This window comes from Schistocerca americana, chromosome 4 (genome assembly GCF_021461395.2).
Source record: "Schistocerca americana isolate TAMUIC-IGC-003095 chromosome 4, iqSchAmer2.1, whole genome shotgun sequence".
NCBI classification, from domain to species: Eukaryota; Metazoa; Arthropoda; class Insecta; order Orthoptera; family Acrididae; genus Schistocerca; species Schistocerca americana.
Genome location: NC_060122.1, coordinates 148,742,327 through 148,769,527, shown reverse-complemented (window position 1 = coordinate 148,769,527; position 27,201 = coordinate 148,742,327).

Below are 27,201 nucleotides of genomic sequence, written 5' to 3'. Positions count from 1 at the left end.
ATACCCTCGGAATCACCCGACTTAATTCGACAACATTCCATTATCCTCGTTTTGCTTTTGTTGATGTTCATCTTATATCCTCCTTTCAAGACACTATCCATTCCATTCAACTGCTCTTCCAAGTCCTTTGCTGTCTCTGACAGAATTACAATGTCATAGGCGAACCTCAAAGTTTTTATTACTTCTCCAAGGATTTTAATACCTACTCCGAATTTTTCTGTTTGCTCAATATACAGATTGAATAACATCGGGGTGAGGCTACAACCCTGTCTCACTCCCTTCCCAACCACTGCTTCCCTTTCATGCCCCTCGACTCTTATAACTGCCATTTGGTTTTTATACAAATTGTAAATAGCCTTTCGCTCCCCGTATTTTATCCCTGCCACCTTCAGAATTTGAAAGAGGGTATTCCAGTCAACATTGTCAAAAGCTTTCTCTAAGTCTACAAATGCTAGAAACGTTGGTTTGCCTTTCCTTAATCTAGCTTCTAAGATAAGTCGTTGGGTCAGTATTGCCTCACGTGTCCCAATATTTCTACGGAATCCAAACTGATCTTCCCCTAGGTCGGCTTCTATTAGTTTTTCAATTCGTCTGTAAAGAATTTGCGTTAGTATTTTGCAGCCGTGATTTATTAAACTGATAGCTCGGTATTTTTCGCATCTTTCAACACCTGCTTTCTTTGGGATTGCAATTATTATATTCTTCTTGAAGTCTGATGCTATTTCGCCTGTCTCATACATCTTGCTCACCAGATGGTAGAGTTTTGTCAGGACTGGCTCTCCCAAGGCCGTCAGTAGTTCTAATGGAATGTTGTCTACTCCCGGGACCTTGTTTCGACTCAGGTCTTTCAGTGCTCTGTCAAACTCTTCACGCAGTATCATATCTCCCACTTCATCTTCATCTATATTCATTTCCATAATACTGTCCTCAAGTACATCGCCCTTGTATAGACCCTCTATATACCCCTTTCACCTTCCTGCTTTCCCTTCTTTGCTTAGAACTGGGTTTCCATCTGAGCTCTTAATATTCATACAAGTCGTTTTCTTTTCTCCAAAGGTCTCTTTAATTTTCCTGTAGGCAGTATCTATCGTACCCCTAGTGAGATAAGCCTCTATATCCTTACATTTATCCTCTAGCCATTCCTGCTTAGTCATTTTGCACTTCCTGTCGATCTCATTTTTGAGACGTTTGTATTCCTTTTTACCTGCTTCATTTACTGCCTTTTTATATTTTCTCCTTTCATCAATTAAATTCAATATTTCTTCTGTTACCCAACGATTTCTACTAGCCCTCTTCTTTTTACCTACTTGATCCTCTGTTTCCTTCACTACTTCATCCCTCAAAGCTACCCATTCTTCTACTGTATTTCTTTCCCCCATTCCTGCCATTTGTTCCCTTACGCTCTCCCTGAAACTCTGTACAACCTCTGGTTTGGTCAGTTTGTCCAGATCCCATCTCCATAAATTCCCACCTTTTTGCAGTTTCTTCAGTTTTAATGTACAGTTCATAACCAATTGATTGTGGTCAGAGTCCACATCTGCCCCTGGAAATGTCTTACAATTAAAACCTGGTTCCTAGATCTCTGTCTTACCATTATGTAATCTATCTGATAACTTTTAATATCTCCAGGGTTCTTCCATGTATACAACCTTCTTTCATGATTCTTGAACCAAGTGTTAGCTATGATTAAGTTATGCTCTGCGCAAAATTCTACCAGGCGGCTTCCTCTTTCATTTTTTACCCCCAATCCGTATTCACCTACTACGTTTCCTTCTCTTCCTTTTCCCACTACCGAATTCCAGTCACTCATGACTATTAAATTTTCGTCTCCCTTCACTATCTGAATAATTTCTTTTATTTCGTCATACATTTCTTCAATTTCTTCGTCATCTGCAGAGCTAGTTGTCATATAAACTTGTACTACTGTAGTAGGCGTGGGCTTCGTGTCTATCTTGGCCACAATAATACGTTCACTATGCTGTTTGTAGTAGCTTACCCGCATTCCTATTTTTTTATTCATTATTAAACCTACTCCTGCATTACCCCTTTTTGATTGTGTGTTTATAACCCTGTATTCACCTGACCAAAAGTCTTGTTCCTCTTGCCACCAAACTTCACTAATTCCCGTTATATCTAACTTTAACCTATCCATTTCCCTTTTTAAATTTTCTAACCTACCTGCCCGATTAAGTGATCTGACATTCCACGCTCCGATCCGCAAAACGCCAGTTTTCTTTCTCCTGATAACGACGTGCTCTTGAGTTGCGCCCCGCCCGGAGATCCGAATGGGGGACTATTTCACCTCCGGAATATTTTACCCAAGAGGACGCCATCATCATTAACCGTACAGTAAAGCTGCATGCCCTCGGGAAAAATTACGGCTGTAGTTTCCCCTTGCTGTCAACCGTTCGCAGTACCAGCACAGCAAGGCTGTTTGGTTAGTGTTACAAGGCGAAATAAGTCAATCACCCAGACTGTTGCCCCTGCAACTACTGAAAAGGCTGCTGCCCCTCTTCAGGAACCACATGTTTGTCTGGCCTCTCAACAGATACCCCTCCGTTGTGGTTGCACCTACGGTACGGCCATCTGTATCGCTGAGGCACGCAAGCCTCCACACCAACGGCAAGGTCCATGGTTCATTGGGGGGGGGGGGGGGGGGGCTGCTTCCTTTATTCCGGGAATTTCCCTATACGTCCAGATTGTTGGTTCATTGTCTTCTTTTTGCCACATCCACGACCCTGATTGATGCTGGTAGGTTTGCTCTTCTTCGTCAGTATCATCTTGAATCGTTTTCGTACAGGAGGTAAAACGTCGCTACCACTGTCACTGCCGCTGTCAAAATATCCTGCAAAATCATTGTTGGCTGTGCCACCACATGTCTCCCTGTCCTCGTGAACACGTTTGCTACACGTTGGGAACATAGTGAAAGTATTTTTGTAATGTCGGAAGGTCCGAATGAGGTGAAGAACACTTCGTGTCTGCCGCATGTACTCGATCAGCTCCGCAACGTGTCAGAGACGTTCTGGATTTTCTCTGCCTCGTGATGACTGGGTGTTCTGTGATGTCCTTATGTTAGTTACGTTTAAGTAGTTCTAAGTTCTAGGGGACTGATGACCATAGATGTTAAGGCCCATAGTGCTCACAGCCATTTTTGAAGAGACGTTCTGTTTACATTTGGCGCGGCTGACCGACGACGTCTCTGACACGACATGCGCTTGTTCGGCGCGGTAAACGTACCACGTCTCTGATACGTCTAGGTGATGTTTGGCCAAGTCGGCACGCTACGACTCTCACACGACATTGTAAGCTAAGGGGTTAAGTATCGCTCCATTGGACATATTATACCTTCCATCCAGAACGACCCAAGAACGATATTATTCCTGGCGTATAAGCGACGTCTTCACAGTAAGTAAAGTGGCAACTTGAACTAACAACTGTAAACACTAGATATGCTTTCGACAGTCAGTTGAGGGCAAGCAGTGTTAAGTAGTGGGCGTAAAACCGTAATATGTCAACGCCGTTGTGCCACAAACCGCAAAGGAGCAAAATCTCTAAATCAAGTGTTCAAGACATTCTCCAGGATAGTTTGAAGAAGAGAAAAGTGGGTGCAAAGTTTGTCCCACCCCAGAATTAAAATAACGACGCGCGGATTCCTGCCAAGACTTGAGTGAAATGCAAAATGCAGACTCTTTTCTGGAAAACAGTCATCACGTGTTACGAGACCTGGTGTTAGCAATACGAGCTTGTCACAGAAAGACAAAGTTCGGAAATTCACACGAAGAGTCAACGCTTCAACTACATTACTAATAATCAAGCAAATGTGACTCTAGAGTTGAGCAACATCCAAAAGAAAGACTTCTCTCTCAGTTTCACACGATTTTACGAACGTTCTGTGTGTTGTACTCAATTGGGAGGGAGACTATGTAGAACACCTCAGGCATTAAAACCGCCATCTTAACTTTTCTCTGCTTTTTTTATGAAGCCTTTCTCTAAACTTTATTGGATTGTCGTGATTTATTTGTTTCATTTTACTTATGACCTTCCCCTAGCACCTGCATTGTGTCTCCTTTCTGCGAGTATTGCGTGCCACGGCAGGTACACACAGCACATCATAGGCCTATATAAAGATCTGAATTTAGAGAACACGGAATAATCTTGCGTCATTGTTTTGCTACGTGCCCAAGCCTTCTGCACCTCTAGATACGTGCTGAGTCAGTGAATAGCTGGGAGAAGTCTCTGAGCACTACGCGACTTAACTTCTGAGGTCATCAGTCGCCTAGAACTTAGAACTAATTAAACCTAACTAACCTAAAGACATCACACACATCCATGCCCGAGGCAGGATTCGAACCTGCGACCGTAGCGGTCACGCGGTTCCAGACTGAAGCGCCTTTAACCGCACGGCCACACCGATACCGGCTACAATGCGGTGGCTAGCTGCGCTGTGTCTCTCTGTTGAGGGTCCTTGGAGCGAACTGCTCGATCGAGATGCTCCCACAAATCCTCGATTGGGTTTAAATTCAGAGAGTTTAGCAACCAGGTGATGCGGCGGGGTGGGTTAAAATGTAGATATCTCGAACATTCGTCTTACTGTTGATATTAAATGTCCACCTACCTCAGTATGGCTTCCACTCTACGTCCCTTCACTCTGCAATCGTAGGTACTTACCAGACGGCGAAAAAGCAGCGTTGAAGAAAACGTCGCCGAATACCTACCCAGCAGAGTCTGCGTAACCCTCGTGGGGGAAACAGTTCCTGAAAGTTCCTATTTATCAAGATTTCGGGTGGTAATATTTTGTAATTTTGACTGAAATAACCGTCCTAAAATTTCAAGACCAGTAACGTTCATTGCTTAATAACACCCGTTGTTGGCTACCAAGTCCACATTTAGTGAGGTACTTTTCCATCATTCTCAGTTCCCAGTCAAACAACAAATTTCACACACAAAGCAGCCAGAAATCTACACAAGACCAAGCCGTTCATGTTTGCGATCTCAAGCCTCTGATTCACCACTATCTGCCAGTTCTACATTCGGTCTCATTCAGTTGTCTTCCATCAAAGACGACCTCGCCAAATACTCCATAAATGAATATAGAATATTCCACGCGGAATTTTCACTAAGGCCGAAACTTCACACGCTAGTAACTTTCCAACAAAACAATCCAGACACTTCAAACTTTCATCAAAATGTTCGTAACTGCGACAGCTTTATCACGACTCGTACTAAACGCGAGAACTCAATATTTGTTCATCTTGCACATAATGAGCACCGTGACATTTACCATGACCTTTCGCGTCCAATAGCTGGCGATCGACTCTCTCGATGCCTCCCCACTCTCTGCATATCTAAGTTTCTGCGCGCGGGAACAGCTTAATCCTGATTGCCTCATCAGTCTGACTGACCATTCAGAATGATCCTTAGAGATCATTCTCGCGCTAAAACTTGCCTTAGCCAATCACTAAACAGAAAGTCATTGTCGCCATTCCAAATGCAAATACTAATGCACTACTTGCCATTAAAATAGCTACACCACGAAGATGACGTGCTACAGACGCGAAATTTAACCGACAGGAAGAAGATGCTGTGATATGCAAATGATAAAGTTTCAGAGCATTCTTCCAATATTGGTGCCGGTGGCGACACCTACAATGTTCTGACATGACCGATTTCTCATACACAAACAGCAGTTGATCGGCTTTGTCTGGTGAAACATTGTTGTGAGGACTCGTGTATGGAGGAGAAATGCGTACCATCACGTTTCCGACTTTGATCAAGGTCGGATTGTAGCCTATCGCGATTGCGGTTTATCGTATCGCGACATTGCTGCTCGCGTTGGTCGAGATCCAATGACTGTTAGCACAATATGGAATAGGTGGGCTCACGATGGTAATACGGAACGCCGTGCTGGATCCCAGCAGCCTCGTATCACTAGCAGTCGAGATGACAGGCATCATATCCGCATGGCTGCAACGGATCGTGAAGCCACTTCTCGATCCCTGAGTCAACAGATGGGGACGTTTGCAAGACAACAACCATCTGCTCGAACAGTTCGACGACGTTTGTAGTAGCAAGGACTATCAGCTCAGAGACCGTGGCTGCGGTTACCCTTGACGCTGCATCACTGACAGGAGCACCTGCGATGGTATACGCAATGACGAACCTGGGTGCACGAATGGCAAAACGTCATTTTTTCGGAGGAATTCAGTTTCTGTTCACAGCATCATGATGGTCGCATCCGTATTCGGCGACATCGCGGTGAACGCACATTGGAAGCGTGTATTCGTCATCGCTATACTAGCGTATCACTCGGCGTGATGGTATGGTGTACTATTGGTTACACGTCTCGGTCACCTCTTGTTCGCACTGACGGCACTTTGAGCAGTGGACGTTCCATTTCAGATGTGTTACGACCCGTGGCTCTACCTTCATTCGATCCCGGCAAAACTCGACATTTCAGCAGGATAATGAACGACCGCATGTCGCATGTCCTGTACGGGCCTTTATGGATACAGAAAATGTTCGACCGCTGCCCTGGCCAGCACATTCTCCAGACCTCTCACCAACTGAAAACGTCTGGTCAATTGGTCAATGGTGGCCGAGCAACTGGCTCGTCACACTACGCGAGTCACTACTCTTGATGACCTGTGGCATCGTGTTGAAGCTGCATGGGCAGCTGTACCTGTACACGCTATTCAAGCTCTGTTTGACTCAGTGCCCAGGCGTATCAATGCCGTTATTACGGCCAGAGGTGGTTGTTCTGGGTACTGATTTATCAGGATCTATGGACCCAAATTTGGTGAAAATGTAATCACATGTCAGTTCTAGTATAATATATTTGTCCAATAAATACCCATTTATCATCTGCATTTCTTCTTGGTGTAGCAATTTTAATGGGCAGCAGTGTATGTTGTATAATAAAAATGACCGAAAAGAAAAACAATCTTGAAATTAATTTAGAAACCGATTGCACTTCAAACTGATATTCTGGCTGCCTTCCGAGAAAAGCAATCACACGTTGACATACGTCATCAGCAATGTGGGTACAATACAGCTATCCCACGATGCGATTGCATAATGTTTTACAGAAAGTAAATCAAATTTTACGTATGTCCCATAGACACATACTCACTCATTCCCATTTATTCCCGCAACAACATAATAAACAAATATTAATTTTTCATGAATTTCATACTACGAAATGCGAAATAATTGAAGTTTCTGAAAATAAAAATCCCAATTAAATGATTCTACACATTGAGAAGTTTGGTTATGATTTCAAGTGATAACAAAAGACAAACGGTTATTGTTTCTAGCTGAATTTTACACCCTAAGTGACGGTTTTATGGTTTTTAGGTAATTTTATCAATCTCCGAAACTATAATAGTTAGAAATCTGTAATTTTTTATGAGATCTTCTACTGAATAACAAAAAGTAGTATAACATGTTTGAAAACAATTGGTTAATATTTACTACGATTTATTTAGATTCGTAGGGTGTATGAATATACTGTCGTACTAGGGGACAAGGTAGCCCGTTTGCGCGGCCACGTAGCGTCAGCTGCGCGGTGATTCATAGCTGAGGCGTCTTCCTGCAGCTTCTTCACAGCCACCGGCCCCACATGTACGTTTCTTACTGCAATAAATGTTATCTTGTAATAACTTGCGACGGTACAGGGAGTACGATAACCTCATCCTGGGAGCTGTGTGACACACTGCATTGTCCTACTGGTAGATGCCATGGCGGCGAGGAAAAACAAACTGCGTGTAGGAGTGGACATAGTCCTCAAGGGTAGATGCGTACTTGTGTTGATCCACTGTGTCTTCCGGAATGATGTGATCACCCAGACCATAACGTTCCCTCCTTCGGTCTGGACCCTTCCGACGACTGTTGCTGAGTGTTTGCTTTCAGCTGTTTCACGCCTTACAAGCCAACAGCCATCCGTCCGACGGAGCATAAAACGTAATTCGTGTGAAAGGGTCACCAGTCGCCACTCAGTGGACATCCTGATGCTGTAATGGTGTGCATATTCCAGTCATCATCACCGCTGAACAGCAGTCAGCATGGGTACAAGGACCAGACATCTAGCCGGCCGCGGTGGCCGTGCGGTTCTAGGCGCTTCAGTCCGGAACCGCGGGACTGCTACGGTCGCAGGTTCGAATCCTGCCTCGGGCATAGATGTATGTGATGTCCTTAGGTTAGTTAGGTTTAAGTAGTTCTAAGTTCTAGGGGACTGATGACCTAAGATGTTAAGTCCCATAGTGCTCAGAGCCATTTGAACCAGACAACTGCTGCGGAGGCCCATATGCAGCAACGTTCTCTTAACTGTCGTTGAGGTGACGCTGTTGGTAGCCCGTTCGCTGATCTGAGTGGTCAGTTGCTCAACAGTTGCACATCTATTCGCCCGTACACATGACCGCAGCTGTTATTCACGCATGTCATCTACGGCCCTGGTGCACCACAGTTTTCTCCGCCCCTGTTTTGAATAGCGCCATTTTGCCATGCACGGTAGACTTCAACCACGGCGCTATGCGAGTAGTTCACAAACTTCAGACAAATCGCACCGTCTCTGCATTACGACAAGGACTGCCTGTTTCCGCGTCTCCCGTAGCGCTTTATATGCACTCCAATGCTACCGCCGCCGCCTGCCGTCTGTGAGTGGTTACCTGAGGTTGACATAGAACATGGTGATGTTCACAATAATGTGACTGGATCTTGTAGGCTGGCTACGGGCAATACGATTTTGTTAATCATTAGCAGCGAGCGTATGGCTCATACGTAATTGTTTTGTTAATTCCCGTTGTGCAGCTACTGAAAACTCCATTATTCGGGTGCACATCCCACATGTGGAGATATGGGCTTTGTGAGAAGAGTATGTTTCGAGACTCGGTAGGGAATCTATTTGCCTATCAATTCATCCGAATAATAGGAGAGCTAATTTCGTCACATTCTGTACCAGTGAACGTTTGTCTCTGATTCGCTACTTGTACAAATCGTGCCTTGTTTGATTTTGTTATGTGTTGAAACTCACTCTGCCACATGGTTTCAGAGCATTAATGTTGCACGTGTTTTTGTGGTTTGATAACATTTGAGAGTCAATTATATGGGTTTACACTCAAATATTTTTTCAAATCAACTTCTCCCTGCCAACCAGTTTCCTATTTAGACGAGTTTATGCCGACTTGCACGCAACCTTTAACATACGGTGAGTTGTTGCCAAACGTAGTACTTGCCTTCAGCAGTTGGTAGAATCTTTATGGATTCCTTACTGTTGTCAATTTCAAAGCTAGCATGAATTACTGTGAATATCATACTCCGTGTTCTTTGCATCATCTTTCAGCAGGAAAGTTGCGTGATGTCGAGGAAGCAGTCCTTCAATCTAGGTTAAGTGCGATTGTTTGATGTCTTGTAACTGTCAGCTGTTATAACAGTCTGGGCCCACATGTCCACAGTACTGCACACAGCTGTGAGGCACGATGCTTGAATCATGTTTCGCGCTCGCTCCCTGACGAGATTATTCTGGTTCAAGTAAATATAGTTTTCTGTTGCTACGCCCATTAAGCCGGTCACAGTGGCTGAGCGGTTCTAGGCGCTTCAGTCCGGAACCGCGTTGCTGCTACGGTCGCAGTTTCGAATCCTGCCTCGGGCATGGATGTGTGTGATGTTCTTAGGTTAGTTAGGTTTAAGTAGTTCTAAGTTCTAGGGGACTGATGACCTCAGATGTTAAGTCCCATAGTGCTCAGAGCCATTTGAACCAATAACCTGATTTACAATCCTCAACCTGTTTAATCTGTACTTCCATACTAATACGCAGCCACAAGCTCGTCGAGTTTTAGCCGCTGAGCACCACGCATACCTTATAGCTTCTGAAAAGGTTGAAGACTCACAGCGACGGTGTCTTCTGCTGTAAATGCTGTACCACAAACAGAGAGACGTCGTTCCTCTACATGTAGAGCGTGAGAGGCTTTTAGTGAGACTGCAGTTGATTCCGATATGGGGAGTGCAGCTGCGGGAAACAGGAAAACACGTCAGGATAGTTGACGTTATTGCACGAACAAAGACTAGGCTACAAAATTCTAGCCGCACCGAATTACAAATTATTCGTTTTATGACTTCGTCAGTTTGACACTATGTAATAATTTTAGAAAGTCCATATTTTATTTTAGAGTCTGTCTCTATCACTGTTCATAGTAAAACTACTGATAAGCGTCAATAACTCGTGGTCTTTGGGCTAGCATTGCTGACGCTCGATCACAGGGTCCCGGGTTCAACTCCGGCCGGGTCGGATTTTCTCCGCCCGCGCTGGGTGTAAGTGTTGTTCTCATCATCATTTTATCATCATCGACGTGCAAATCACCGAAGTGGCGTCAAAGAAATAGATTTGCACCAAGCAGCCGAACACCCCGAAATGAGTCTCCCAGCCAGTGAACACACACATTTCATTTCATTGTACTGATACGCGAAAACAGCGGCGGATAACAGCTAGTATATTATGAATGCGAAAAGGTGTCAGTATGTTTGTTACTCCTGCACGCTGAAATGGCTGGTCAGATGTGGAGAAATCTAGTATGGAAATAGCTCATACCCTGAATTAACACAGACTACTTTTAAAAGTGTGTAATACAAGATACTTACTGATGTGAAGAACATAACGCGAAATGTGGAATAATAATGACACTTAAAAGAAAGCTATTTACTCTCTGAATTTCGAACTGTATCGTATCTGAAAATGTTTTTATTGTTTAATATGTCCTAAATAATATGATTCAACGTAATGAATGCAATGCTTATACAATCCTCAAACTGCTTAATCCGTGCTTTCATAGACACCCGTTACATTTTAGTCGCTGAGTGTCAGGAGAACCTTACAGCTCCTGAGACTCTTGAAGGTTCGCTGCGGCGGTTTGATTTAGCTGCTGTACGACAGAGAGCCGTCGTGCCATTACATGTGGGACGTGGTAGGCTTTTCTCTGTATGTTCGTCTTTTCAGAGATGGTTGTGGGGCTCGACTGTTCACTATATAAAATATCAAATCGAACACCACTCGTCTACTTTCCAAACTGTTATTTTATTTAGCTTCCAGTTTCGGCGATTTACTACGACATCTTTAGGCCAACCTGACCGACTTGTAGGAAGAGGTAGGAAGAGGTTGGAATCTTCCTACACGTCGGTCAGGGTGGTCTGGAGATGGCGTAGTAAATCGCCGAAACTGGAACCCAAATAACAGTTTGCAAATTAGACGACTGAAAGGTGTTTGATTTGACATTCTGGTAGGCTTTTAGTGAGGCAAGATGTGATTGTGATATGGAAAGTATTCGCTGGTAACAGGCACACACACGAGGGCAGATGACTCTGCGTATACAAATATTATAAAATTTGCGCTACACCGAAATAAATACTCCTTACTTTCTTTCTTCGTCGTGTTAGTACGTCTTTTACTCCTTCACCTTTTGAGCGGCTGGACGGATTTGGATGACCTTTCGAGGGGAGACATCCTATACCCCAAATTAACACTTAGGCTACCTCTTACCCCGAAAAAAAATCACTGTTCCCGTGGGATGGTGAACGTGAGTACTGTTCCCGCGCGGTGGGTAACGTGACTGATAGGTCACACATGAAAGTTAACTATCATCTCGACAAACTTGCCTTTCCAGTTCAAACTCTTCAGTTCTCTTTGAAAGTCGCCTTCTCGATAGCTAGAAATAAGAGTGAAGGAGAAACGTTAAACGTGCCAGGTATTCATCTGGGCACACCATGCTTTTCGCACGGACTGCTCTATGTTGGCTGCTTGCGTCTGTCGAGAGCCAGAAATCTCTCCATTTACGCAGAGAAGAAGAAGTCTCGGAATATTGTGTACGGAGACGTATTACAGCAGATTTCTGGATCTCCATAAACACCAAGACTATTATTATGTTTCCGTGCTATAGATAACGCAAACAACCGCGAAATTATTTACTTCTCTTCCTGGCACATTTTGTAATTCGCTATTAGATCGCGCAATGTTTTTTTCTTAAGTAAGCGAGTGAGTTGTGAGCGGCATGAATTCTGTCAGCTACTCCTATCGTCTCAGAATCTGGTATTTTTTCCGAAGTTGCGCGGTTTGCTGGGCCGCAAGTGGCTCGCGCCTCGATACCCGCAGGAGATAACTTTTGTGGTGGCGTGTACGCGTCGATAGTGAGTTTTGGGCTTAATATCACAGGTGACTGTTGCACGTGGGTAACACCGCTGGGCACAACTAGTACAGTTCTAAAGGGAAATGAAATGGCACATGAAGCAGCCAAGGAGGCGTGTCGCCGTAATGAGATAGTTCAGGATGTCATTTCCCTACATGCTGTCACTTCAGTGTTGAAGTACAGAGTCATGCGTAGATGTGAAGAAGAATGGCTGAAAGTTACAGACAATAATCTGCGTCTAGCGAAGTCAATAGCTCGGCCAAGGCGCAGTCGGGAAGAGGTGCTTCTCTCTCATCTTCGCATAGTCCCTATGACGCATGGTCTCTCACTCCGGCGGGATTGATCAATGAAGTCTTGAATATCTTATTTGTATCTGTCAGTTGGTATGGAGAAATTGAGATTTCGGGCATTTCTTTATATAGTTTTGCGTGATTAAGTCCCGACGCTATGTAAAGCTTTCATTTAGTTACGTGCGATTTGCGATCTGTTATGTTTTGTTTTCCGATGATAAATCATATTTTTTTCTGATTACTGTTAAAATATAATGACAATGAAGGTTTGAGGTAATTTGGAATAATATTTTAATAACTATGTAGATGACGTGACGTCATTCTTTTACTGTTAGAAAGAGAGTGTTAATTGTGCGTTTATGAATGGTCAGTGTCGGGATCAGTGATTACGATTCAGGAAATAATTGATTTTACGAAGTTCAATTGCACACAATCGTGTGGGGCGAATTAGGCCTTGGAATTGATTGCAGATGTATGCAGATCAATTTCGTGATCGGCTGGTAAGCGTCGCGAGTGTGTCGCGGTATCAAGACTGCTTTCGCGCCGCCGATGGTTTGCTTTAAACTCGTAAAAATACAATTTACGCGAATTCTTAATTATCGCGAATGGGTAGAATATTTGACGGCTATCCCACTGTTGATGGGCCATTGTGGAGGACGTAAGTTTGGATAGAAAGATCAATTTCAAAATCCAATATAAATCCTGTTGATCGAAGTAACCTAGCAACCCAAAAGCTCATACGCGGTTATCAGCAGAAACAGTGTACTGTTTTTCATGCACACATTTACACTCTACATCGAGGTGTGAATGATTTGTGGGTGCTAAATAAACATTTGAAAGCATTTGATTAAATAAAAGGAAAGATATAAAGAGTTGATTCGTATATTTTGTTATTTCATGAACAGTGATATTTTCTTATAGTGGTGTAGAGCCTGCCGTATTATTAATATTGTGACAGACTGATCGTAAGTGCTCTCGTTACAAGTCGAGTTTTGGGCCTGATGAACAGTAGCTGGTTCTTAGACTCTCAAAGATTAAGTGAAGAAAAAAAAACCACACTTAAATAACTCTGCATGAAACCCCACTATCTTTATACTATATTGAGCTAGCTATTCTGGGCCGCGCGGGGTTAGCCGAGCGGCTTATGGCGCTGCAGTCACGGACTGTGCGGCTGATCCCGGTGGAGGTTCGAGTCCTCCCTCGGGCATGGGTCTGTGTGTTTGTCCTTAGGTTAAGTAGTGTGTGAGCTTAGGGACTGATTACCTTAGCAGTTAAGTCCCATAAGATTTCACACAAATTTGAACATTTTTTTTTTAGCTGTTATGGAATCAGGTGGTATCGTGGATGTGTAGTTGTGTGTTGTCAGCAACAAATAGGTAAACACAAACATAAACATATCTGATATCTACGAGGGAAAGAAGAGACAACAACGACGACATACACGTATACATATACAAACGGTATACGTGGCGCCTTACAATACAACACAACGACATCACGGTATAGTGGCGTACAGGTCATAGTGCGCCATATTTTAGGTAACTGTGTTACATAGTCAAACAAACGGATAGCAGCTCATTTTTCTTCAGATTTGCTCTCTATTTTAACCGACAGTGACAAGAATGTGGTATAACATTTAAGGTTCTGTGCAATGTTTGAATCGTTCCCTTAAAATTTTAGGGGGAAATTTTTAATGTGTCATCTGGGTGGCCGGCTCAGTCTAGTGATCAACCAACCACATGTCCCTATGTAGTAATTTAGATTTCATCTTTTCTTAATTTATATAATTAGTAGTTGTAGAACATTTGAGGATTTTAACGACATCTTACAGGATGTGAAATAATGTGATTGTGCGGGTGACCGTGGGTGAGATGGGAGAGAGAGCAGTTTAATGTGAGATTACCTTTTACTTCTTTTATCACATTTTGGACACTTCAACCACATTCGTGTCTACTAATATTTGTAACAGTGCTGATAACCTCGCCACTGAACACTTCTAAACACACAAACACACACATACAAATACACAGCTATTCTTGATTGCACTTCGATGAGCTGAAGTTTTCTGATCGGTCTTCCTGCTCGTGTTCACTGAGTGGGCTAATATCAGGCGCTGTGGAAACGCTGCGGAAAGAGCAGTTTCCTGGCTGAGGGAAACCCGCGCCGCCCGCCCACCAGCGTCCACGGAGAAACCGCCCCGGCTTTTGAAACCGCTGATCTCTCCGCGGAAACCGCCGCCTCCTGCACCGCCCGCGGCCTCTGCTCTATGGCAATTTTCTCTGCTCTCTGAAACCCCTCTCTTTGCTCTGGCGTGCAGTCAAGACTGCTAGCATATTTTGCTCTTTCCCTCAGTTGTGTCATGTGGTTTAATATTCTGGGGCATTACAGCTAAGGTGAAAAAAAGTGTTTGTCTATACTACTAAACGGCTATACCGCTTAATGGTGCACGGTTCCAGTCACAAGACGTTAAACCTACAACACGATCTTTCCCTCAGTTGTATCACATGGCTTGATATTCTGAATATACAGGACATAAAATCCCGTCTGAGGCCTGCGATCATTTTTATGTTAATAATTGGCAATCAACGCTATACAATCGCAATGAAGTCATGAGTTGTTCAATTGACTCTTATTAGAACATGTTACGCGTTTCGGGATTACATCCATCTTCAGACATCTGCTACACGAAAGTACAAAACAGAAGTGAACAGCACATTCAACACGTCTCAACGTTACAGAAAATAACATCTGATCATATGAGTTACAAACCACAAACTTCAACTCCTTCCGAACCAACCAGGCGTACAGCCTTGACAACTCAAAGAAAATGTCTGATAGGCTAGGTTTTTTGCTGAGTGGTTGGCTAGTTTAACGTCATACGGGGAAAGTTGGATGGGTAGATAGGTTGGCATATACGGATTTGTTCACCAACGTACATTTATGTGGTCCTTGGCGGCACAATGGCTTATTTTATTGATTTTAGACTTTAAAGTTTTAACACGTTCAATGTTTTATTTTTTTAAAAATCTAGAGCCCGCAGGTATCCAGATAGTATAGGTAGGACTCGGGCAGTTGTCGTGCCACTAGTTTATGGGAGGGATGTATGAGGTATAACACATGTGTGTGTTTTGGGATTTTATGAAAATGTTCTTCCTCTCACCATTAAACTTTTTTTCCATTTGGTAGTGGGGTGTAAGTTGTTTTAAGACTTCTATTTGAGCAATCATGGCCCATGAATATCACTTCGCTGTAATTCGATATGCGGATACCTGCCGCCGATGTAGTTGCCGTTGGCTTTAACACATGGCGCTGATCACAGGGTTTTTGTTTATGACAGATAATGTTGGTTGTTGGTTATATTTAATTTGGTAGTATTCTTTTAGAGATTTGAGAGGTTTAAAGGTTTATTCAAGAAGGAACTCCCACCCTATTATTTATTTTATATTGACGTATGGTTTGAATTGTGCTTATTGCCACAAGTGGCTACAGGTATAGCATGGCAATGTAAAAAAATTTTGGAGTTTTTTTTAAATTTAAAGATCCTTTAGTATTAACGTGTACGGAAGTACTATTCCGGTTGCTAGCCGTAATTACACGCTGTTACACATGTTACATGCTGAGTATATTATTATTAAATTGCATGTGAACGCATGGAGCACATGACCACGCAACGCCCCCTACCGAGGGCGCTTCGCTGCTGGTTGACTTGTTTAGCGTCAGTACACGCTCTGCTTCAAGACTGCTAAGTCGCAGTTATTGTCATATGTTATTGGACACTTTCTTTGAGTTGCCAAGGCTGTAGGCCTGGTTGGCTAGGAAGGAGTTTAAGTTTGTTGTATGTAACTGATATGACCCACTCTCGTTTTCTGTAACTTTGAGACGTGTTGAGTGTGCTGTTCACTTCTGTTTTGTACTTTTTTGTAACATACGTCTGAAGGTGGGTGTAATCCCGAAACTCGTAACATGTTCTAATAAAAACAGTCAGTTGAACATCTCATGACTTTATTGCGATTGTACAGCATTGGTTGCCAATTATTATTAATATTCTGGGGCATTGCAGCTAAGGTGGAAAAGAAGTGTTTGTCTATATTACTAAACGGGTAAACCGCTTCATGGTGCACGATTCCAGTCACAAGACGTTAAACCTACAACACGCTTATGCTCCAGATGGAAGTGATGTTTGTGTCCAAGAAGAATATACGAGTACATGCCACTGCTGCGCGTTTCACTCGCTCTAATTTAACCTGTCCTCTTAGTTCAATGGTTCTCAACCTTTCTTAGACCATTACCCCTGAGTGCAATCAGACATTAGCTAGTACCCCCGTCCTCCCCCAGCCCCTGTCATCTGACCCCCCCTCCTATTCCCACACGTTATCACTAACTTTAACACGTTACTAAACTGTGCAAGGAAAGACTTTCCTTGGAACACTTTTAATTTTAAATTAATGAAAAGGTAAGTATATTTAGTTTGTGTGTGTGTGTGTGTATGTGTGTGTGTTTTAGAATGAATGACGAAGGAATTCGTGGTACATCGCAACTGCTACCCAAAACTGCTTCTCAGATAAGAAAGCTAGCTAGCTATCCACAGTGAAAGTACATTTTTGTTACAAAACATGCTTCCCCTGCATTACTCCGCTCCACTGCGGCACTTGTTTGACCTGGGTGCACTGCAACCCCATTTAAAATCAAACAAGTCGAGATGTGTGTACTATCCCTACTGTTCATTGCTGCTCCCCTTACTTCTGAATGGGCAGAAATGAGACCACTTCAAGCTGCTAATGCTTTGTGTCTATCCACTCTAATAATAATAGTAATGCAACAAATAATAGTAATGCAACAAAAAAGCACCAAAATTCATGGAGACGAAATATGGCAAAATTAAACGAGTCCCACAATTTAAATATATCGGTGAAACGAGTCAGGAAAAAGGAATAGAAACGAAAGCCAACGAAGTCACAGACCAAAAGATGGACACTGCTTATCGACTCACTTTAATATCAACAGTAAAAAATGTGTCTCCAAGCACACTAAACTACGACATTACAATACCGTCACAAAACCAGAACGCCTATATGGATCAGAGACACTAATTTTAAACAGGAAAACAGACTTAGAAAACATTCAGAAAAAGGAACGGAAGATCTTAAGAAAAATTTTAGGCCCAAAACTTATAGATGAACAATATCAGCTCAGAGGCAAACAGGAAATCAAACAATACTCTTCACAGTGACATTAGAAAATGCAGATTAAGATTCTACGGAGACATCAAAAGAATGAATCCGGACAGACTTACAAATCAAATAGTTGAATTCTATGAAAACAGGAGTAAATCTAAAACAGACCCAATGGAATGAATTGGCGAAATCAAAACAGATCTGAAACTAGCAGGAATTACACCAGAGGATATCTAAAACAGGAAAATCTTCAGATCCAAAATTCACAAGTGGCAAGTGACCAAGAGGAGAAATCAAAGCAGAAGACTGGAACAACGTGGTCTCAAGAAAGAAAAGAAGGCCGCAGCAAAAGAATGAAAGGAATACGGGCACAAAGAAAGGCAAATTCATGCCACTAAGTACTTTGCGTAGTCCTAATTGGCTCATTCGCAAATATATACATATATATAACAAAGTTGCGTGTACCACTATAGGAGCCCTTATGTAGTTACTGGTTACTTATTAATTCATTTATCTGTTTCGAGGTGAGTAATGAAGCAATTCCTGGACTACTGCAGGCACTATCTAAAATTTAGAGAACATATTCTCTTGAAATATTTAGCATTTGTTACGTATACACTACTGGCCATTAAAACTGCTACACCACGAAGATGACGTGCTACAGACACGAAATTTAACCGACAGGAAGTAGATGCTGTGATATGCAAATGATTAGCTTTTCAGAGCATTCACACAAGTTTGGCGCCGGTGGGGACACCTACAACGTGCTGACATGAGGAAAGTTTCCAACCGATTTCTCATACGCAAACAGCAGTTGACCGGCGTTGCCTGGTAAAACGTTGTTGTGATGCCTCGTGTAAGGAGGAGAAATGCGTACCATCACGTTTCCGACTTTGATAAAGGTCGGATTGTAGCCTATCGCGAATGCGGTTTATCGTATCGCGACATTGCTACTCGTGTTGGTCGAGATCCGATGACTGTTAGCAGAATATGGAATCGGTGGGTTCAGGAGGGTAATACGGAACGCCGTGCTGGATTCCAACGGCCTCGTATCACTAGCATTCGAGATGACAGGCATCTTATCCGCGTGGCTGTAACGGATCGTGCAGCCACGTCTCGATCCCTAAGTCAACCCCTAAGTCAACAGATGGGGACGTTTGCAAGACAACAACCATCTGCAAGAACAGTTCGACGACGTTTGCAGCAGCATGGTCTATCAGCTCGGAGACCATGGCTGCGGTTACCCTCGACGCTGGATCACAGACAGGAGCGCCTGCGATGGTGTACTCAACGACGAACCTGGGTGAGCGAATGGCAAAACGTCATTTTTTCGGATGAATCCAGGTTCTGTTTACAGCATCATGATGGTCGCAGCCGTGTTTGGCGACGTCACGGTGAACGCACAATGGAAGCGTGTATTCATCATCGCCATACAGGCCCATCACCCGGCGTGATAATATGGGGTGCTGCCATTGATTACACGTCTCGGTCACCTCTTGTTCGCATTGACGGTACTTTGAACAGTGGACGTTACGTTTCAGATGTTTTACGACCCGTGGCTCTACCCTTCATTCGATCCCTGCGAAACCCTACATTTCAGCAGGATAATGCACGACCGCATGTCGCAGATCCTGTACGGGCCTTTCTGGATACAGAAAATGTTCGGCTGCTGCCCTTGCCAGCGCATTCTCCAGATATCTCACCAATTGAAAACGTCTGGTCAATGATGGCCGAGCAACTGGCTCGTCACGATACGCCAGTCATTACTCTTGATGAACAGTGGTATCGTGCTGAAGCTGAATGGGCAGCTGTACCTGTACACGCGATCCAAGCTCTGTTTGACTCCATGCCCAGGAGTATCAAGGCCGTACTGATTTCTAAGGATCTATGCACCCAAATTGCGTGTAAATGTAATCACATGTCACTTCTACTATAATATATTTGTCCAATGAATACCGATTTATCATTTGCATTTCTTCTTGGTATAGCAATTTTAATGGCCAGCAGAGTATTTAGCATTTGTTACATATATGTCTCGCTTTTATCATCAGCGGTGTACGGGAGAAAGCACTTCATATACGAGGTGCGTTCAAGGTCTAAGGCCTCCGATTTTTTTTCTAATTTACTACTCACCCGAAATCGATGAAACTGGCGTTACTTCTCGACGTAATCGCCCTGCAGACGTACACATTTTTCACAACGCTGCCGCCATGATTCCATGGCAGCGGCGAAGGCTTCATTAGGAGTCTGTTTTGACCACTGGCAAATCGCTGAGGCAATAGCAGCACGGCTGGTGAATGTGCGGCCACGGAGAGTGTCTTTCACTGTTGTAAAAAGCCAGAAGTCACTAGGAGCCAGGTCAGGAGTATGAGGAATCACTTCAAAGCTGTTATCACACAGAAACTGTTGCGTAACGTTAGCGCGATGTGCGGGTGCGTTGTCTTGGTGAAACAGCACACGCGCAGCCCCTCCCAGACGTTTTTGTTACAGTGCAGGAAGGAATTTGTTCTTCAAAACATTTTCGTAGGATGCACCTGTTACCGTAGCGCCCTTTGGAACGCAATGGGTAAGAATTACGCCCTCGCTGTCCCAGAACATGGGCACCATCATTTTTTCAGCACTGGCGGCTACCCGAAATTTTTTTGGTGGCGGTGAATCTGTGTGTTTCCATTGAGCTGACTGGCGCTTTGTTTCTGGATTGAAAAATGGCATCCACGTCTCATCCATTGTCACAACCGACGAAAAGAAAGTTCCATTCATGCTGTCGTTGCGCGTCAACATTGCTTGGCAACATGCCACATGGGCAGCCATGTGGTCGTCCGTCAGCATTTGTGGCACCCACCTGGATGACACTTTTCGCATTTTCAGGTCGTCATGCAGGATTGTGTGCACAGAACCCACCGAAATGCCAACTCTGGAGGCGATCTGTTCAACAGTCATTCGGCGATCCCCCAAAACAATTCTCTCCACTTTCTCGATCATGTCGCGAGCCCGAGGTTGTTTCGGTTTGTTGTCACATGATGTTCTGCCTTCATTAAACTGTTGCTCCCACGAACGCACTTTTGACACATCCATAACTCCATCACCACATGTCTCCTTCAACTGTCGATGAATTTCAATTGGTTTCACACCACGCAAATTCAGAAAACGAATGATTGCACGCTGTTCAAGTAAGGAAAACGTCGCCATTTTAAGTATTTAAAACAGTTCTCATTCTCGCCGCTGGCGGTAAAATTCCATCTGCCGTACGGTGCTGCCATCTCTGGGACGTATTGACAATGAACGCGGCCTCATTTTAAAACAATGCGCATGTTTCTATCTCTTTCCAGTCCGAAGAAAAAAAATCGGGGGCCTCAGAACTTGAATGCACCTCGTATGTGTAGTAGGTGAGCTTTGTGAGTAACCTGTAACCTCAACCGCATTATTGCTACTAACTGAGAAACAGTAATTATTGATAAGTTTTATTATCAGTATTAGAGTCTTACAAAGTTGTGACAATAGTAATGATCTTTTGAAAATAGTTTAGTTTAATAACTGAAATAGAATCGAATCGTTTAGCTTTTACCCCACTGAAAATTTAATTTTCCCACTCAGGGAGTTACTACCCCCAGACTGGAAACCACTGTCTTAGTTGGTGCCTAGCCACGTCCTCGGATATAGCCACATATTCAGGAATGAACAGTCGAAAATTTGTGACAAGCGAGGAATTATAACACACGCAGCAGTTTAAGCTGTACTCATAGGTACTGCCTCAACGCACGCTCTGAAATCGTCATATCTTCGAAAATAAATATCCAAATATCTGTGACAAGTAATTATACAAATTATTTTATTTAAAAGCTTTCAAGAGTTTGCAAATGACAAATTCGGAGGCGTTACTCTTCAACACGCCTTCGTATGTCTTGGGGGCAACATAACTTAGGGCTCGGAGATTACACAGACTATAATCACACAGTATTTGAGAATGATATCCCTCGAGACTTCCAAAATACTTTACACATAATTTAAAATATTTACGAAACTTTTTCTCGCTGACACTCTAGCAATATGATGGGAGGAACAACGTTACCGTTTACGATGTCGCTGTTTTTGAAGTAAAACTTGAGCATCAGGCATGCCATTTTAATTTATTTCTTCTTTACTACTACCACTATACACAACACATTTTGCAAACTGTACATGTACCACCCAACCTCCATCAGCCATGGACCTTGCCGTTGGTGCGGAGCTTGCGTGCCTCAGCGATACAGACAGCCATACCGTAGATGTAACCCCAACGGAAGGGTTTCTATTGAGAGACCAGACAAACGTATGTTTCCTGAAGAGGGGCAGGCAGCCTTTACAATAGTTGCAGGGGCAACAGTCTACATGACTGACTGATCTGGCCTTGTAACATCAACCAAAACGGCTTTGCTGCACTGGCACTGCGAACGGATGAAAGGAAGGGGAAACGACAGCCGTAATTTTGCCGAGGGTAAGCAGCTCTACTGTATGGTTAAATGATGACGGCGTCCTCTTCGGTAAAACATTCCGGAAGTAAAAAAGACCTCCATTCTGATCTCCGGGCGGGGACTTCTCAGTAGGATGTCGTCATCAGGAGAAATGAAACTGGCATTCTCCGGACCAGAGCGAGGAACGTTAGATCCCTTAATCACGCAGATAGATTAGAAAATTTAAAACGAGAAATACGTAGAGTTCGATATTGTGGGCATTAATGAAGTTAGATGGCGGGACGAACACAATTTCTCGTCAGTGTTATAAATACAAAATCAAATAGGGATATTGCAGGAGTAGGTTTAATTATGAATGGGAAAATAGGAATGCCGGTAAGCCACTATGAAAAACTCCTACCGAACAGGCCATGAAGGCCCAAAGGTACCGACCGGCCGCCGTGTCATCCTCAGACCACAGGCGTCACTGGATGCGGATATGGAGGGGCATGTGGTCAGCACACCGCTCTCCCGGCCGTATGTCAGTTTCCGCTACTTCTCAGTCAAGTAGCTTCTCAGTTTGCCTCACAAGGGCTTGCCAACAGCGCCCGGCAGACCGGATGGTCACCCATCCAAGTGCTAGACCAGCCCGACAGCGCTTAACTTTCGATGATCTGGCTGAAACCGGTGTTACCACTGCGGCAAGGCCGTTGGCAAGCCACTATGAAGAGCATAATGAATGCATCTAAGATAGACACAAAGACAACACCTACCGTGGTAGTACAGGTTTATATGCCAGATCATGGAAAGATTGAAAAAATGTATTATGAGGTAAGAGAAATTATTCAGATAGTTAAAGGAGACTAAAATTTAATAGTCGTGGAAGACTGGAATTCGAGAACAGGAAAAGGAAGAGATGGAAAACTAGCAGGCAAACATGAACTGGGGAAAAAGGAATGAAAGAGGAAGCTACCTTGTATAATTATGCAGAGAGCACAGTTTAATGATCACTAACATTTTGTTTACGAATCATGAAAGAAGGTTGTATACATGGAAGAGACCTGGAGACACAGAATAGCTTCATATTGATTATATACTGGTAAACAGAGATTTTGGAACCAGATTTTAAATTGCAAGACATTTCCAGGGGCAGATATTGACTCTGAGCACAATTTATTGGTTATGGACTGTGGATTAAAACTAAAGAAATCGCGGAAATGTTGGAAATTAAGGAGATGGAACCTGGATAACTTGAAAGAATTAGGAGTTGCTGAGAGTTTCAGAGGCAGAATTATGGTGCAAATGGTTCAAATAGCTCTGAGCACTATGTGACTTAACATGTGAGGTCATCAGTCCCCGCAGCATTATGCAACGACTGATCAGAACAGGGAAAAGGAGTACAATACAAGAGGTATGGGTAGCTTTGAGAGAAATACTAAAGGCAGCAGAGAATCAAATAGGAAATAAGTAAAAATACAAGTCTTAGTATAAATCCTGCCCGCCCCGATAGCTGAGCGGTCAGCGAGACGGATTGCCGTCCTACGGGCCCCAGTTCGATTCCCGGTTGGGTCGGAGATTTTCTCTGCTCAGGGACTGGGTGTTGCGCTGTCTTCATCATCGCTTCATCCCCATCCGGCGCACAGGTCGCCCAATGTGGCGTCGAATCTAACAAGACCTGCACCAAGGCGGCCGGACCTGCCCCGCAAAGGGCCTCCCGGCCAATGACGCCAAACGCTCGTTTCCATTTCCAGTATAAATCCTTGGATAACACAGGAGATATTGAATCTAATTGATGAAAGGAGAATATGCAAAAATGCAGCACACGAAGCAGGCGAAAGGAAATACAAACGTTTCAAAATGAAATTGACAGAAAGTTCAAAATGACTTCCAACAAATTTTAACATGATTTCAAACCCTTTTAAAACTTTTTCTCGCTTGTATGCTTAACGTCAAATATTTAACACACTAACTCATTTGTAAAGTAATCAGAGGTTGGAAGCTGTTTCATACAGGGAGTTCGATTCTTTAAAGAATCAGTGTCGGGTAATTTACTGGTTCTTCAGAAGCGTTATAAGTGAATATTGCTTAAAGTTGAGAACTGAACATCTTGCAAAAATCTCTTCAAGGACATAGGTTTTCTTACACGCCTTGCTAATACATATCCTCCCAGTGGTATTTGTGAGTGAATGCAGGATGAGCTCAGCAGTTTACAAATACAGTTCTAGAAGTAGAAATACTTTCCTTGTGGACTATACATTCTTCACTGGGGTTCCGAATGGAGTTTTATATTCTGGTGCGAAAGTCTATTACAAGTTACAAGTAGACATCAGGCAGCAAAGTGAAAATCTCCAAATATTTAAACACAAGAATGGCTGACATAGTGTTTAGTGTATCTGGGATTGTAAAACAGTTAAGATCCTTAGACGCCAGGAAGGCATCTGGCCCAGACAGTATCCCCGTAAGATTTTATGTTCATTATGCTACAAATATGGCACCATTCTCACCCATCATCTATCAGAGATCACTGGAACAGCGAAAAGTCCCACGGAACTGGAAGAAGGCCCAGGTCATACCAATGTATAAAAAGGGTAGATAATCGGATGCACATAATTACCGGTCAATTTCACTGACGTCGATTTGTTGTAGAATCATGTATCATATTTTGAATTCAGACATAATGACCTTTCTAGACTCTGACATGCTCATCTGCAGAAACCAGCACGGTTTTAGGAAACAGCGGTCATGCGAGACACAGCTAGCCCTCTTTGTGCATGATATACAACAGGCTCTAGGTACCAGCTCCCAGGTTGATGCCATATTCCTCGATTTTCTAAAGACGGTCAAATCAGTTCGGCACTGTCACTTGCTCCAAAAAGTGCGCGCTTACGGTCTGTTCGATGACATATGCGATTGGACAGAAAGTTTTCTAACAGACAGAGCAGTATGTTGTCCTGAATGGGGAGACTTCAACAAAAACAAGCTAACTTCAGGTGTCTCCCAGGTCAGCGTAATAGCTCCGCTGCTTTTTCGATTTACATAAACGATCTGGTTGATGGCATTGACAGAGCCAATTGACTGTTTGCCGATGATGCTGTAGTCTACAGAAAAGTAGTATCACACGAAAGTTGTGAACAAATCAATGAGGATTTGCAGAAAATAAATGCTTGGTGTAATGACTGGCAGTTATTCCTCAATATTAGTAAGTGTAGCCTACTGCGTATAACAAGGCGAAAATCCCCATTAATGTACCAGTACAAAATAAATGCCCAGTTTTTGGAAGTGGTAAGGTCCGTCAAGTATCCAGGTGTGACTATTCGAAATGATCTCAAATGGAACGATCAGATTACACAAGTAGCGGGTAAGCCGAACTCTAGATTGCTGTTTATTGGTAGAATCCTGAAGCGATGCAATCCTTCAACAAAGGAAATAAATACACAAATTCAAATTAGCCACTCATTGTAGAATATATCTGAGTACTTGGACTGAGTAACATAAATTCCGCTTAACTCTAATATCTCTATCGGATAACAAAATGGTTCAAGTGGCTCTGAGCACTATGGGACGCAACTGTTGAGGTCATCAGTCCCGAAGAACTTAGAACTACTTAAACCTAACTAACCTAAGGACATCACACACACCAATGCCTGAGGCAGGATTCGAACCTGCGACCGTAGCGGTCTCGCGGTTCCAGACTGTAGCGCCTGGAACCGCTCGGCCACCCCGGCCGGCTATCGGATATCCAGATATTGTCAATATACGGACAGCGAACATTGTTCTGCGTAAAGTTTAAATGTATTGTTTGAAGTGTTAGATAATAACAATTTCTGAGTGGTATACGATTGCTATTCAGAAAGTAGAGAACTTTTTGGCATAAAAAAAGTAAGTCCAAGAAATACATTTTATTAGACTATATACATCTGAAAGAGCGACTGACATACTACCTTCCCACTTAGTCACCAAACACATTGAGGCATTTATCATAACGGTGGACAAGCCTTGAAAGACCTTCGTGGTAAAATTCTTCCGTCTGAGACTTCAGCCAATGAGTCACCCCCGTCTGGAGTTCAGCGTTGTCATCAAAGCTCTGCGTTGCAACCCAGTTCTTCATCTTGGGGAACAAGTGGAAGTCGCTTGGTGGAAGATTGAGGCTGTAGGGCAGACGAGGGAAAATTTCCCATTTGAATGAATTAAGGAGTTCTTTAGGGCGGTTTGCCGTATGAGTTCGGGCATTGTCGTGCAATAACAAAATTTTGGACGTCACCTTTCTAAGGCTGTGCAAAGTTTGACAGTACCGGTCAGAATTTATGGTTGCTCCACGTTCGAGAAAACCAATAAGAAGCACACCTTGCCTGTCCCAAAACACTGTCGCCATAAATTTCCTTGCTGACAAGGTTTGCAAACATTTTCTTGGTTTTTGGGAGAACCTTGTGTGTCCCCACTCCATGGACTGTAATTTTGTCTCGCAATTGACGTGTTTTACTCAAGTCTCGTCACCGGTTACGATTAGATCCAGTAATAAATCACCATGTTTGTGATAGGCCTCCAGAAATGTCTGTTGTTCTTTATGGTTTTCTGTAAGCATTTTGGGCACCCATGGTGCACAAAATTTGTGGTAGCCTAGCTTTTGAGTGACAATTTCAAACAACAAAGCCCATGAAACTAGTGGAAAAGAAAGTGATAGCTCCGTTATTGTGAAGCGACGGTTTTCACGAATCGTTAGTGGTAATATCGTCAGTCACAAAGCTCGGGCGTCCACTCTCATCTTCATCATGAACGTTGGTTCGGCCATTTTTAAACCGAATGCACCATTTCTGGACGGGTCATTCAGTCATTACGATGTTTCCGTACACTCTGCACAGTTGACGATAAATTTCTATAGGTTTTACGTTTTTTGCCAACAAAAACCGTATCACAGACCGCACCTCACAACTGGCGGGATTTTCAATTGCGGCGCACATTTCAAATCCGAGTATCGAAAAAACCAGACGAGCAGAGACGTTCCCGCTGTGACTGATGGATGCCGACTGAGCTGCCGAGCACCCACATACCAAAATATACGCGATCGGCGCGCGCCTAGCGGCGTCAGACGGAAACGTTCCCTACTTTCTAAATAGCCCTCGTACCATGAGGAGAATTC